This window comes from Choloepus didactylus, chromosome 6, assembly GCF_015220235.1.
Source record: "Choloepus didactylus isolate mChoDid1 chromosome 6, mChoDid1.pri, whole genome shotgun sequence".
NCBI lineage: Eukaryota > Metazoa > Chordata > Mammalia > Pilosa > Megalonychidae > Choloepus > Choloepus didactylus.
The window spans coordinates 29,977,617-29,988,909 of record NC_051312.1 but is presented as its reverse complement, the minus strand read 5'-3'; positions in this window follow the sequence as shown (position 1 = coordinate 29,988,909).

Here is an 11,293-nt window from a genome sequence, read left to right as displayed (position 1 = left end):
AATTATGAATTATGCTTATGAGCAAGAGCTTTGGAGTATAATAAACTGCACCCCCTAGGACTGGCTGTTTTACTTAATATCTATGCAACCAGACAAGTTTCTCAGCTTCTTTATGCCTCCTTTCCCACATATGAATATAGAGCATGAAGAAAAACTTCTTATTGGACCTAGTGGGGTTATTTGAGATAATGCATGGAATGTTTAAATGGCTTCTGACATAGAGGAAACTGTTGTCTGTTGTCATCCTCCATTGAGGAAAAGAGAACTCATGTTGTGACTAATCCGTGTTCTGTCAAGAATTATCTCAGCTCATATTTGTAGCTTGCTTTCTTTACCTTAGGATTCTGTTCAAATGCAGAATGTCGGCGGCAAGAACAGCCAAGTTTTGAAGCTTTCAATACAGATTCACAAATCCCTACAACTCTGAAATATTTCTATCTCTCCACTAAAAAATCTGACACTGAAGTTGAGGTTTCCTGAAAAGGCTGGAGGAGATAAAGGGAATGAGAGTATCATGAGAACTATTAAGTGATGGACACTTTCATGTATCACTCTGCTAAGTTCAGTAAATCATCTGAGTCTCATATAATCCCCATGAGGGAAACAATATATATTGAAATTTGACCAAGAACCAAAGCTAATAATTATTAGTGCTCAGATTTAAGCCTGGAGTTATCTGATTTCTAACCCTGAGCTCTGTTCATGACATTATTTTACCTCATCTGACACTGAAACTCTGATGCGTCTTACACCCTGGATGTTGTGGGAGGTGAGGTGCTGACTCTGACCAGCCCAGAATTGTTCAGCTTTGGTTCCACCACCAGGGGGAGACTGAAGTTACTCCTCAGGCAGATCTTGTGCCCCTGCTGACCAGGAGAAAGGGGGTGGAGAAAGATACTCTAACTTTGTTTCATACTTTTGGCCATGATGTCGGTGACTTCCCTAAGGACGTTCTAAACACTTTGATTTTGGGATTTCTTGATGAGATAAATGGAAGGAAAGTGTGCTGAAATTCAGGTTTAAGAACAGGGACATCCTCTCCATGAGTGGGGGTCCATGCTAGCAGACTGGAAAAGTTATATCCAAAAGACATGAACCAGCGTATGTTTCCCAATTCTTCCACTTTCTCATCATATGACCCTATGAATATCACTTAACTTATGTGAGCCAGTAAAACAGGCTTAAAGAAATAGTGTTATTGGGAGATATACCAAAATATAGCTTGTGAAATCATCAAACTAGTGTATTGTGCATGGATAATGCTTTGAAAATATTTTTGAGTTAAACTGAAAGAAATGTTTGCATAGTAGACACACCCATTGTATTAGAGTGTTTGTTATCATTTTTGAATCCTGGGCAATCTGTGTGATTTGGAGAAAATTATACAACAGCTCTGTTCCTCAGTTTCCTTTTTAGCAAAGTAGAAGGTTGCAAAAAATACAGTTGTAGAAGGAAGAAGATAAACATGATATCATTCTGATTGTGAGAATGAACACAGGCAAGGAGGTGGAAGAGCGTCTCCTGAAAGAAAAATTTCTAAAGAAAATTTGTCAAGCTATAATTTCAGACATAGTAAGAAGTTCTTTCAAAAACAAACAGAAAACAAAGATTTTCATGCATACAAAAGTTAAAAGAATTCATTAGCTTCAGACTCACGTTAGGGGATGTATTAAAGGAAGTCTTCAGGCAGAACAAAGTGATTCTAGATGGTAATAGGGATCTATACAAAGGAGTGAAGAGCACAAGGATGGAAACCACATTAATAAATATAAAAGATTTTTCTTGTATTTCTTAATTCAATTTAAAATATCATTCACTGTCAAAACAAAAAGAAATGCTACCTTTATGTCCTTGGAGAGTGAGATATTTTAATGAATGGTTGACCTAAAAGACTTATGAGACAAGTTTCCCAGTTGTGTGATTTTAAGACATGGATATGCTACAATATGTTTTTTTTTTTCCCAGTGGTGCATAGGATAGTGTATATCCTAACCTATTTGGAGGATAGAGCACTTCCTTCTACTCTAATGTTGGAATCATGAGGATGGAGAGTGAGTTGGGGACAATGTTTTATGCAGAAGTCAGTAACAAGATCACATATCACACTTAGCTAAGCCTCCTTGTAAAGATACTTTGAGGAGAAAAAAGAGAAACTCTGTAGAGAGGATGGCTCCAATTGTGTTTCCTCTCCCTCAGCCTCTCATGTGGAATCACTTGCAAACTTGCCAGTAATCCATTCAGTGGTATTTTACTCAACATTTGTGTGTTCAGACATCCCAGTATTTATGGAGATGATTACTGGTAGGGATGGGAATCCTTCACACCTATTTAAAAAAATGCACCATTAGGAAACTTCTTTGAGCAAAAAAGAGAGTCCTTGAGGATCCAGTGAATCACTTACTCAATTTTTCACTTATGGCTTTAATCAACCTGATTGCTTAACAGTTCTGCGCTAAAAGAGGATGTCAGAAGAGAAAAATAGTACTAAGCCCTATTGAAAATTTCCTAGCAATGGCACAGAAGAGTTTCAATAAGGTTAACTCTACCAAATCTAACTCACTAACTCTCACTCTCACACTAACTTTAATTGACTGTCATGAGGACAGAAATTTCATACTTGAGATCATAAATTTGTTGGCACAAAAAGCATTGTATCATTTTCTCAGCATTGCTTTGCGTCTTCCATAATGGGAAAAAAGTGTGATGTATAAATTTATGGTTTAAATTGATCAACTCGGGTAGTATATTACACTGAAACAATGAGGTTCTACGCATACTTGGCTTTGTGAGGATGTTATTTATCCATTCCACACTATTTGTAAATCAAGATAAGGGCAACGTTTTGATAATATTTTCACTTATTAATACTTATAGGTTTGTAAAAACAGTTAGTCAATGCATTTGTCAGGATAAGTTGCGCTTTGCTATGGTAACAAATGCATCCTGAAATCTCCATGGCTTAACAGAAACAATTTTCTTTCTTATTCAGGTAAAACCCACTGAGGGTTGGATGATCCTCTGTGGCAGTTGTCCTCTGAATAGTTACCCAGTCATCCATGTTGCTCCCTTGTGTAGTCCTGCCGTCTTTCAGGCACATCCTCCAGGATTGCTATAGCAGGGAAAAAAAGAGCTGGATAGTAGCACACTGGCTTCTAAATTATTTGCCTGAGTGAGAAACACATCATGTCTGCTAGCTTGTATTGTGGTCCTACTTAAATTCACGGGGGCCAAAAACATTATGATAGCACATGGATATTTGGTGTCAGCATACAGGCCAGCCACCTTTGTGAAAAGTGATTTCCCATTTGGAAAGAATCATTCAGTAAACTGCAAATATTAATCTGTATGTGATATATATTTTAACATAAGATAAAGGCATGCCTATGAGTAATTTGTGTCAATTCAGTACTTATGAAGATAAGTGTGCAATTACTAAGATCTCCAGGGCTCCCCACTGGCCCTGATCTGAGTCCTATTCTTTTTTCTGTGTTCTTTCTTTTAGAATTTCAATGGAAGTTTCTACAACTGAGATATTTCCCCATGTCGTTGGTTTGTAATTGATTTTCAATTTCATGTATAGAGTTAAAAGTGCAGACTTTCTGCCTTGAATACTGAGATATCAACAGCACTCTTTAGCACCTGCTACTGCTGTTTTTGCTATTAGCTAAGGCTCATAACCCTCCCATCAAAGCAGTTTTGGAGGTGAAGTGCTGAGCAGGCTGACTTTAACAGAAAATATGCTCCACGTTTGTCTTCTGCCTGGGAATATCACGTGAAAGGTTGCTCTATGGACATATTGTAAAATTTTATATCCCTTCTTACTTCAGGCAGAGAAAATAATTTATTCTGGAAATTGTCCCAATTACAGTGGACATGCTACCCCCTGGGCTGTTCAACAATCCAACATTAGTTTTGTGGTGAGTCCTGCTGTAATGACTTTCTCTCATCCTTCACACCCATTGAATTCTAGTTGATCGCTGTCTCTCACATTATATAGTCTTCCCTGATTCCAGCAGTTGGGATTAAAAGGATGAATTTTTAACAAAATGCCCATCCATCATACATTTACTTTAAATATTTTTAAGTATTTATGCTATAGGTTATATAAACCATACTCGAAGTTTTACAACGAATTGCTCTATTGAATTTGTAAAGGCCTGGATTATCCAAATATTGTGACAATTTTATGTCAATTAATATTTTTCCTTTGAGCAATAATATTTAAATGCCAAGAAGTTTTTAATTGGAAGAAATAATTATTATTTCATCAAATATTGACAGTTTATGTAAGAGGAAACATTAAAGTTTCCAAATAGGAAGGAATGTCATACACTGAAACTCACATAAAATGTATAGATTTTATTTTTGTTATCTATTCACATTTACTGTTACCAAAGATCACTCTGTGGCTCCATCCTTGGGGCATTTCATTTTTCACATCTGTATTTCTGAGGGTATAGACATTCAAGGGTTTAACATGGGTGATACCACAGTATAAAACAGAGGAAGGTAGTCATGGGTGGAAGGCAAACAGATACACAGGGTACAAAGAATGAAATGACTACATTGTTCTGGGGGGCACAGGTGAGAGAGCCTTCTGATGCTCTTCAGAGCTGTGAGTTTTGAGGGAGGAAAAGATGAGGATATGGGAAGAGATAAGTATTGAAAAAGTAAGCGTAACCTCTGTTGGTCAATGACATTAGGTCCACAATAAGGGAACCACAGCATAAAAAAATTTGAATCTGAGCAAGCAGAAATCCCTCAGCCTAGGAAATGGTCACCAGGAGGCCAACACCAGGTGACTCATTGTGGTCATGTAGTGCAGGGACCTGCAGATGGCCCCATAGCAGTCACAAGCCAAAACCGTGAGCTGGAGGATCTTAAGTCCACAAGGAAATGCTCTGCAATGAGCTGAGTCATGTATCCACCAAAGGAAGTAGTTTTCATCTTAGAGAATAAGTCAAATATCATATAGGAGGCCCTGGTAGAAGAGAAGGAGCCATCTATGCAGGGCAAAAGGGCAGGAAAATCTACATGGGGATCCCAGAGCCAGGCTGGTGGTGTGTCATTGCAATGAGTAGGTAGCCTGCAAGAGTGAAAAATTAGATAAGGAGTATAACATAGCAAATGAGAGTGCATGTCTGGGTTCTGTGCCAGGCTGAGCAAGGTGAATTGTTACTTTGTTCATGACTCCATGAATCCAATATGGCATCTGGATAAAAATTTTATTTGTAAATAGCCAAGGGATTGCAATGGGGATAGACAAATTTTGTCCAAACAATGTATCTATCAGAAGTATTAGTTTCCTGTAATATAGATGGAAACCCCAACCAGATCAACCTCAGCCTTAACATAGGGCCCTACTTTTAGTCACTTATCGAAACACACACATAGTCCTTTTACACACACACACACACACACACACACACATCACTTTCCCTCCACCTATAGAACTTTCTTTATACCTTATACTGTGAGTCTGCTGCTGATGAATTCTTTTTGCTTTTGTAGACAAAAAAAAATCTTTATTCTGTGTTTGGTTTTGAAAGACCTCCTTGCTCTGTAGGTATTTTAGCTTGTGTGCCACTTTGGATATATTATGTCCCCCAAAACACCATTATCTTTGATGCAATCTTGTGGGGGCAGACATATTAATATTGGTTAGATTGGAATCCTTTGATTGAGTGTTTCCATGGATATGTTACTCTGCCACCTGTGAGTGAAACTTTTGACTGGATAATTTCCTTGGAGGTGTTATCCCGCCCATTCAGGGTGGGTGTTAATTGGATCACTGGAGTCCTATAAAGGAGTTCACAGACCTCAGAGCACCTGAGAGTGACATTTTGAAGAGCAGCTACAGTCTAGAGAAGACAAAATGCCCAAAGAGCAACATTTTGGAGAACACCATTTTGAAATGCCACCTGGGAGCAAGCGGATGCCAGCCACGTGCCTTCCAAGCTAACAGAACTTTTCCGGACACCAATAGCTCCAGTGAAGATACCCTATTGTTGATACCTTATCTTGGATACTTTATGGCCTTAAGATTGTAACTTTGTAATCAAATAAATCCCCTTTATAAAAGCCAATCCATTTCTGGTATCTTGTGAAAAGGTACCATTAGCAAACCGGAAGAGCTTGACAAATATTTCTTCAGAAAACTTTATTTCACATAGCTTTTCACTGTCTCTTTGCCTGAATTAGTTCTGACATGAAGAATGATGCCTTTGTTATCTTTTTTCCCTATAGAAAGAAACATTTCTTTTGAACCCTCTACTCTGCAGCAGAGGACACTGATGCACAGAGAAGTTGAGTAAATGCCAAGATGACACAGATTGCCCAGGATTCAAGAAATGACAACCAACAGTGTTATATTAGTGGGTATGTCTGTCATGCAAACATTTCTCTCAATTTAATTCAGAAAATATTTTCTAAGCGCTTTCTATTCAATATACACTAGCTTGATATTTTCACCTGCTGTCATTTGGTATTTCTCCAAATACGTCTATTTTATTTAAGGCTGTTTGACAGGTCCTGGAAAATTAATTGACACTTATAGAATCATATATCAGTAAATATGAGAATTGGCAATAATATGGGTGTTCTTTCTCTTGGTATATAACCCTCTAAGATGCTAGCATGATTGATTCTTGCAGAGGATGTCCCTGTGCCTAAATCTAAATTTCTGCTTAGACTTTCTTCTATCCTGCAGCCATCACAAAATTCCAGAATCAAAGCTGTCTAGATTATACTTGGATTGTTCACCAGAATGGAGGCCAAACATAAGAAAGGAAGTTAGGAAAGACTCTTCTCCATCCTCTGTTTCTTAATCAGCTGCTGAACATCGGATCTGCCTGAGGAGTAAGTCCTGCCTGCCTCTTGTGGTAGAACCAAAGCTCCTAAACAATGGAGAGCTGGTCTGAGTCAGGACATCCTCTCCCATCACATCACTGTGTAGGCACATCACAGCCCCAGTGTCTGATGAGGTACAACAACACAATGATGAGAGCTCAGGATTAGAAATCTTATCAGTCTGCACCTACATCCAAGCACTACTAATTGTTAGCGATTGACCTTGTCCAAGTTTCCTTGTGCATAAAATGGAAATAATATGTCCCTCATGGGAATTACAAGAGACTCAGAGGAGATATCACACTTAGCAGAGTTCCTGATTCAAAAAGTACACGTTATTTATTAGTTTTCATGGTAGTCACATTCCATATAGCTCCTTCACTTTTTTTCAGAGCATCTCAACTTCATAGTCAGATATTTTAGTTCTTTTTTTTTCACAAATAAATTCAGAAAAGAGATTCGTAAGTGTGAGGAATTCTGGAAAAGGGACAGGACCAAGTATAAAGCCCTTATTATATGAAGTCAAATTTATTTGTGGATTATTTAATACCAACAACACCCACCAGCACTGTGTAATATAGCTTTCATACATACTGATTAATTTACCCATTAAAATATGTTCACATTTTAAAGTGCATTTCTTTATCATTTATAAAATAGAGGATTTATTGACATCCCATTTTTCCTCAGAAATACTTTAGAATTCCTTTTGTCAATTTTTTACAATGGTGTGAGTAGACCATTTTAAAAATAAAGCTATGTTTATAGAAATAGGTTCCTGTCAAAATTATTGTACTTAATTTCAAGTGTGTTCCATGACTTTATGTAGTTGAATTGATGATATTTGGCTTGTGTTTTTGCATTTATTTTTGCTTAACATGCCTTTCCCCATCCAGATCAGGTGCATATTTATCTCTTTGTTTTTCTGTATTTTAACAGATATGTTTTATTTTAAGGTTTTAATACACAGCATTCATTTTTTATTTTTTTAATTATTTTTTTTCCTTTTTTGATGGTAATATGAAGAGAAGACTTTATTTTGAAAAATCTGTATTAATTACTAAAATCTTTTATTACCTTCACTGCTATATTCACAATTTTTCTCCTTCCTTCCTTCCTCCTGCCCTCCCTCCGAAAAAAATAGAGCTTTATTAATAGTCTAACATTTCACAAATTGGGCAATGCCAAATAAACGCGATATTCCAAAGTTTTGTTAGGAGGGGCCTTGTGAATTTATAACCCCCTGAACAAAGGGAGGATTTGCGGATGTCAGGCAAATTGTGTTCTAACACCTTATTGGAACAACAAAGCAGAGTAGGAGACTATTCCAAGGTGATTGGCCGGAGCTTCTTTTTCTCGTCCTATTTCTTGTAAACTTTCTCTACTTCTCCATGCAGCGCATGCCTGAAGTCTGATCGCTTCAGGGCAGGGCATCCATCTTGTGCGCCTCCTTTGCTCTCAACTATTTGTAGCTCCGGGACCGAAATTCGATTTAAAGTTTCTTTCTTTGAAGTCACCTGCCTCCCGTTGTGTCATCATTCATCAGATCCATAGCTATTATTCTGAAGGCATGGGACGCCAAAGGGTTAACTTTCAAGGGAGTAGGTAGGGTGGTGACAAATCTCACTTGAGGGGATTAGCAAGTGGGACTCTAGCCTGGGGGAAAGCAGTTCTGGGATGGGGTTTTTCTTAGGGAAAAAGGGGGGCAGGGTTGCTGAAAGAGAAATGAGCTTCCTAAAAATACAAACGTAACTTCTGTTTAGGATTCACGCTTCTTATATCCGCCCCCCCATCTCTAATTTTTAAAATGCCCACGTGCATGTTGGTCAAGTAAGGGGTTTGTGCATCACTTCTGTAATGCTCATATTGAGACAGGCTAGAAAAGGGCACTCTGGGCAGGACAGGGGCTTTGGTCAGTTCAAATGGAGGGTCAGCATCAAGCCATCGAGATAGCCAGACGGAGAACAGAAAGGAGGGGCCAGGCAAGAGGCCCTACTTTTCAGAACCAGTTGAGATAGACAGGTGGAGGGAGAAAGGAGGGGTTAAGCCAGGGTGTGGGCAGAATGGGAATTTCCACCCCCAACCTTAGCCTAAATCATATCAACAGGTTAACATATAAAACCTGGATATAGCTCAACCAGGTGTGTCCCCTCTCTTGGGCACACTGGCATTGACCCCTCAAGTGTGTATTCCTTCTTACCAAATTTTGCTGTTTCCCACGTATGCTGGCTTTTTCAAATAAAACTTTACTGCTTGCTACTAAACCTTTTGTCCCTGAATTCTTTATTGAGGCAAGAAAAATGAGCCTATACTGGAGCTCACCTCAGGTGCCAATCTGGTTCCTACAACCGTATGATATAAAAGTGATAATTGTCCCATAATTGAAGAGAACTAAAATTAATACTAAACAATAACAGAAATGGGGCAAGAGGCAAGTCAGTGGGTAAATCGTTAAATGTTTCTGGACAATTGAACACCACCAGAAATGTAAGAATGAAGAAAACTGTATTTTCTAGAACTCTCTTCATGGGAAGTTCTGTAAATAGTTGAAAGATGGAATACTTAGGGCGTGCCTCAGCTCCCCACACCCAACTGCCATGCGAACAACTATCTTCTTTGGAACCTCTGGTCTTTTGCCAAGTGGGAAATGTAACTTTGGAACTTGGAGTTTGGAGATGAATGTCCTTTGGGATTTGGCCATAATTTCTTCTTTTTGTCCTTCTGTGTTTTAATGTATTTGTTAAATACCAGTAAGTTTTTTTTTTTTTAATTTTGTTCATAAAATATAATATCTTTTTATACTTTATGTATTGATTCCTACATTCAAACTTAAAGTTGGGCCATATTTTTAGTGACATGTGGCACAAATAGACCTCTTCTACACACACAGACACACACACATACAGACACACAGACACAGATGATTATATGACTGTTATCATGCCAGACACCTTTCCTGCAATCATACATGGTCAGTCCTCTCCCTGTCACTGCCATTATATATTTTTCCCATGGAAAACAGGTAAAAAAAAAAAAAAACCTGTAATCAGGAGTAGACTCTTGCATTCTTGAGAGCCCATTCACTCAGGGTTAAGTTGCAAAGTTTGTTTTCTGTGATATTTTTAACTTCTTTCAGGGTGAATGTAAAACATCAAGCAAGTACAATCTGAAATTAGGGATGCTGTAGTCACAATTCAGAATCAAATGAACTGAGTGAATATTTTTGAGGCTGTATTAAGAGTCACCCTGGAGGTTAGATTTGTGAACTTATGCTACATCAAAACAAAATTTTATAAGAATATCATAGATTCTTTATTGAAAACCTCTGAATAAACTTTATTATGAATAGATTAAAAAAGGCAGAATGATTCAATGCAATATTCCTGAAATTTATTTGAATCTCCAGGGTACTCTGTTTGGGGAACTTCTGTTATGTTAATTTTAGGGACCTTTTGTAAGACAAACTCAGTTTAAGGGATTTATGAAAAATCCTCTGATCTGTCCAGAAAACAGATACATATAACCAAAGAAACAAATCACAACAATTTACAAGGTATGTGTTGCTTAGAATGATAGGTTTTTTTCCTCTTCCTTTTCTTTAATGAAATTTTATTAATATATATTCACATAATATATAATCATTCAAAGTGTACAATCAGTTGTTCACAGTATCCTCATATAGCTGTGCATTCATTGCCACAATCTTTGAACATTTTCATTACTCCAAAAAGTAAAATAAAAATTAAAATAAAAAGAATATCCAAAACATGCCCTTCCCCTCCTCCCCTCATTGTTCATTTACTTTTTTTAAATACAGTTTTATTGAGGTATATTCACACACCCTACAGTCATCCACAATGTACAACCGATTATTCACAGCACCATCATACATTTGTGTGTTCATCACCAGAATCAATTTTTGAACCTTTTCCTTACTCCAAAATAAAAACAAAAGCAAAAAAGAACACATAGGTCTCTCCATCCCCTCCATCCCAGCCTATTCTTCACCTAATTTTTGTCCCCATTTTTCCACTCATCTGTCCATACACTGGATAAAGGGAGTGTAAGTCACAAAGTTTTCAGAATCACACAGTCACACTGTGCAAGATACAAAGCTATATAATCATAGAATGACAGGTTATTTTTGAATTATTAGCTAGTGGCCCTGTGATGGGTCTATGGACCTTAGTCTTACTGACCCTAACTTTTTATACATAATATAGGAAAAATGACAAAGGGCATAGAGGAATTATTACATATGTCAGAATTAGTAGACTAAAAGCAAATAATATAGCTTTTCACACACTTCAAATTACTGGTAAAAGAACAAAAATGGAAAAAACACATCAATGTTTTTATCCTTGAAATACTTGCTTTTATAACATTGAGAGAGAAAATAAATGAACTGATGGAGAAAATAAATGAACTAAATGCTCAACTCAAG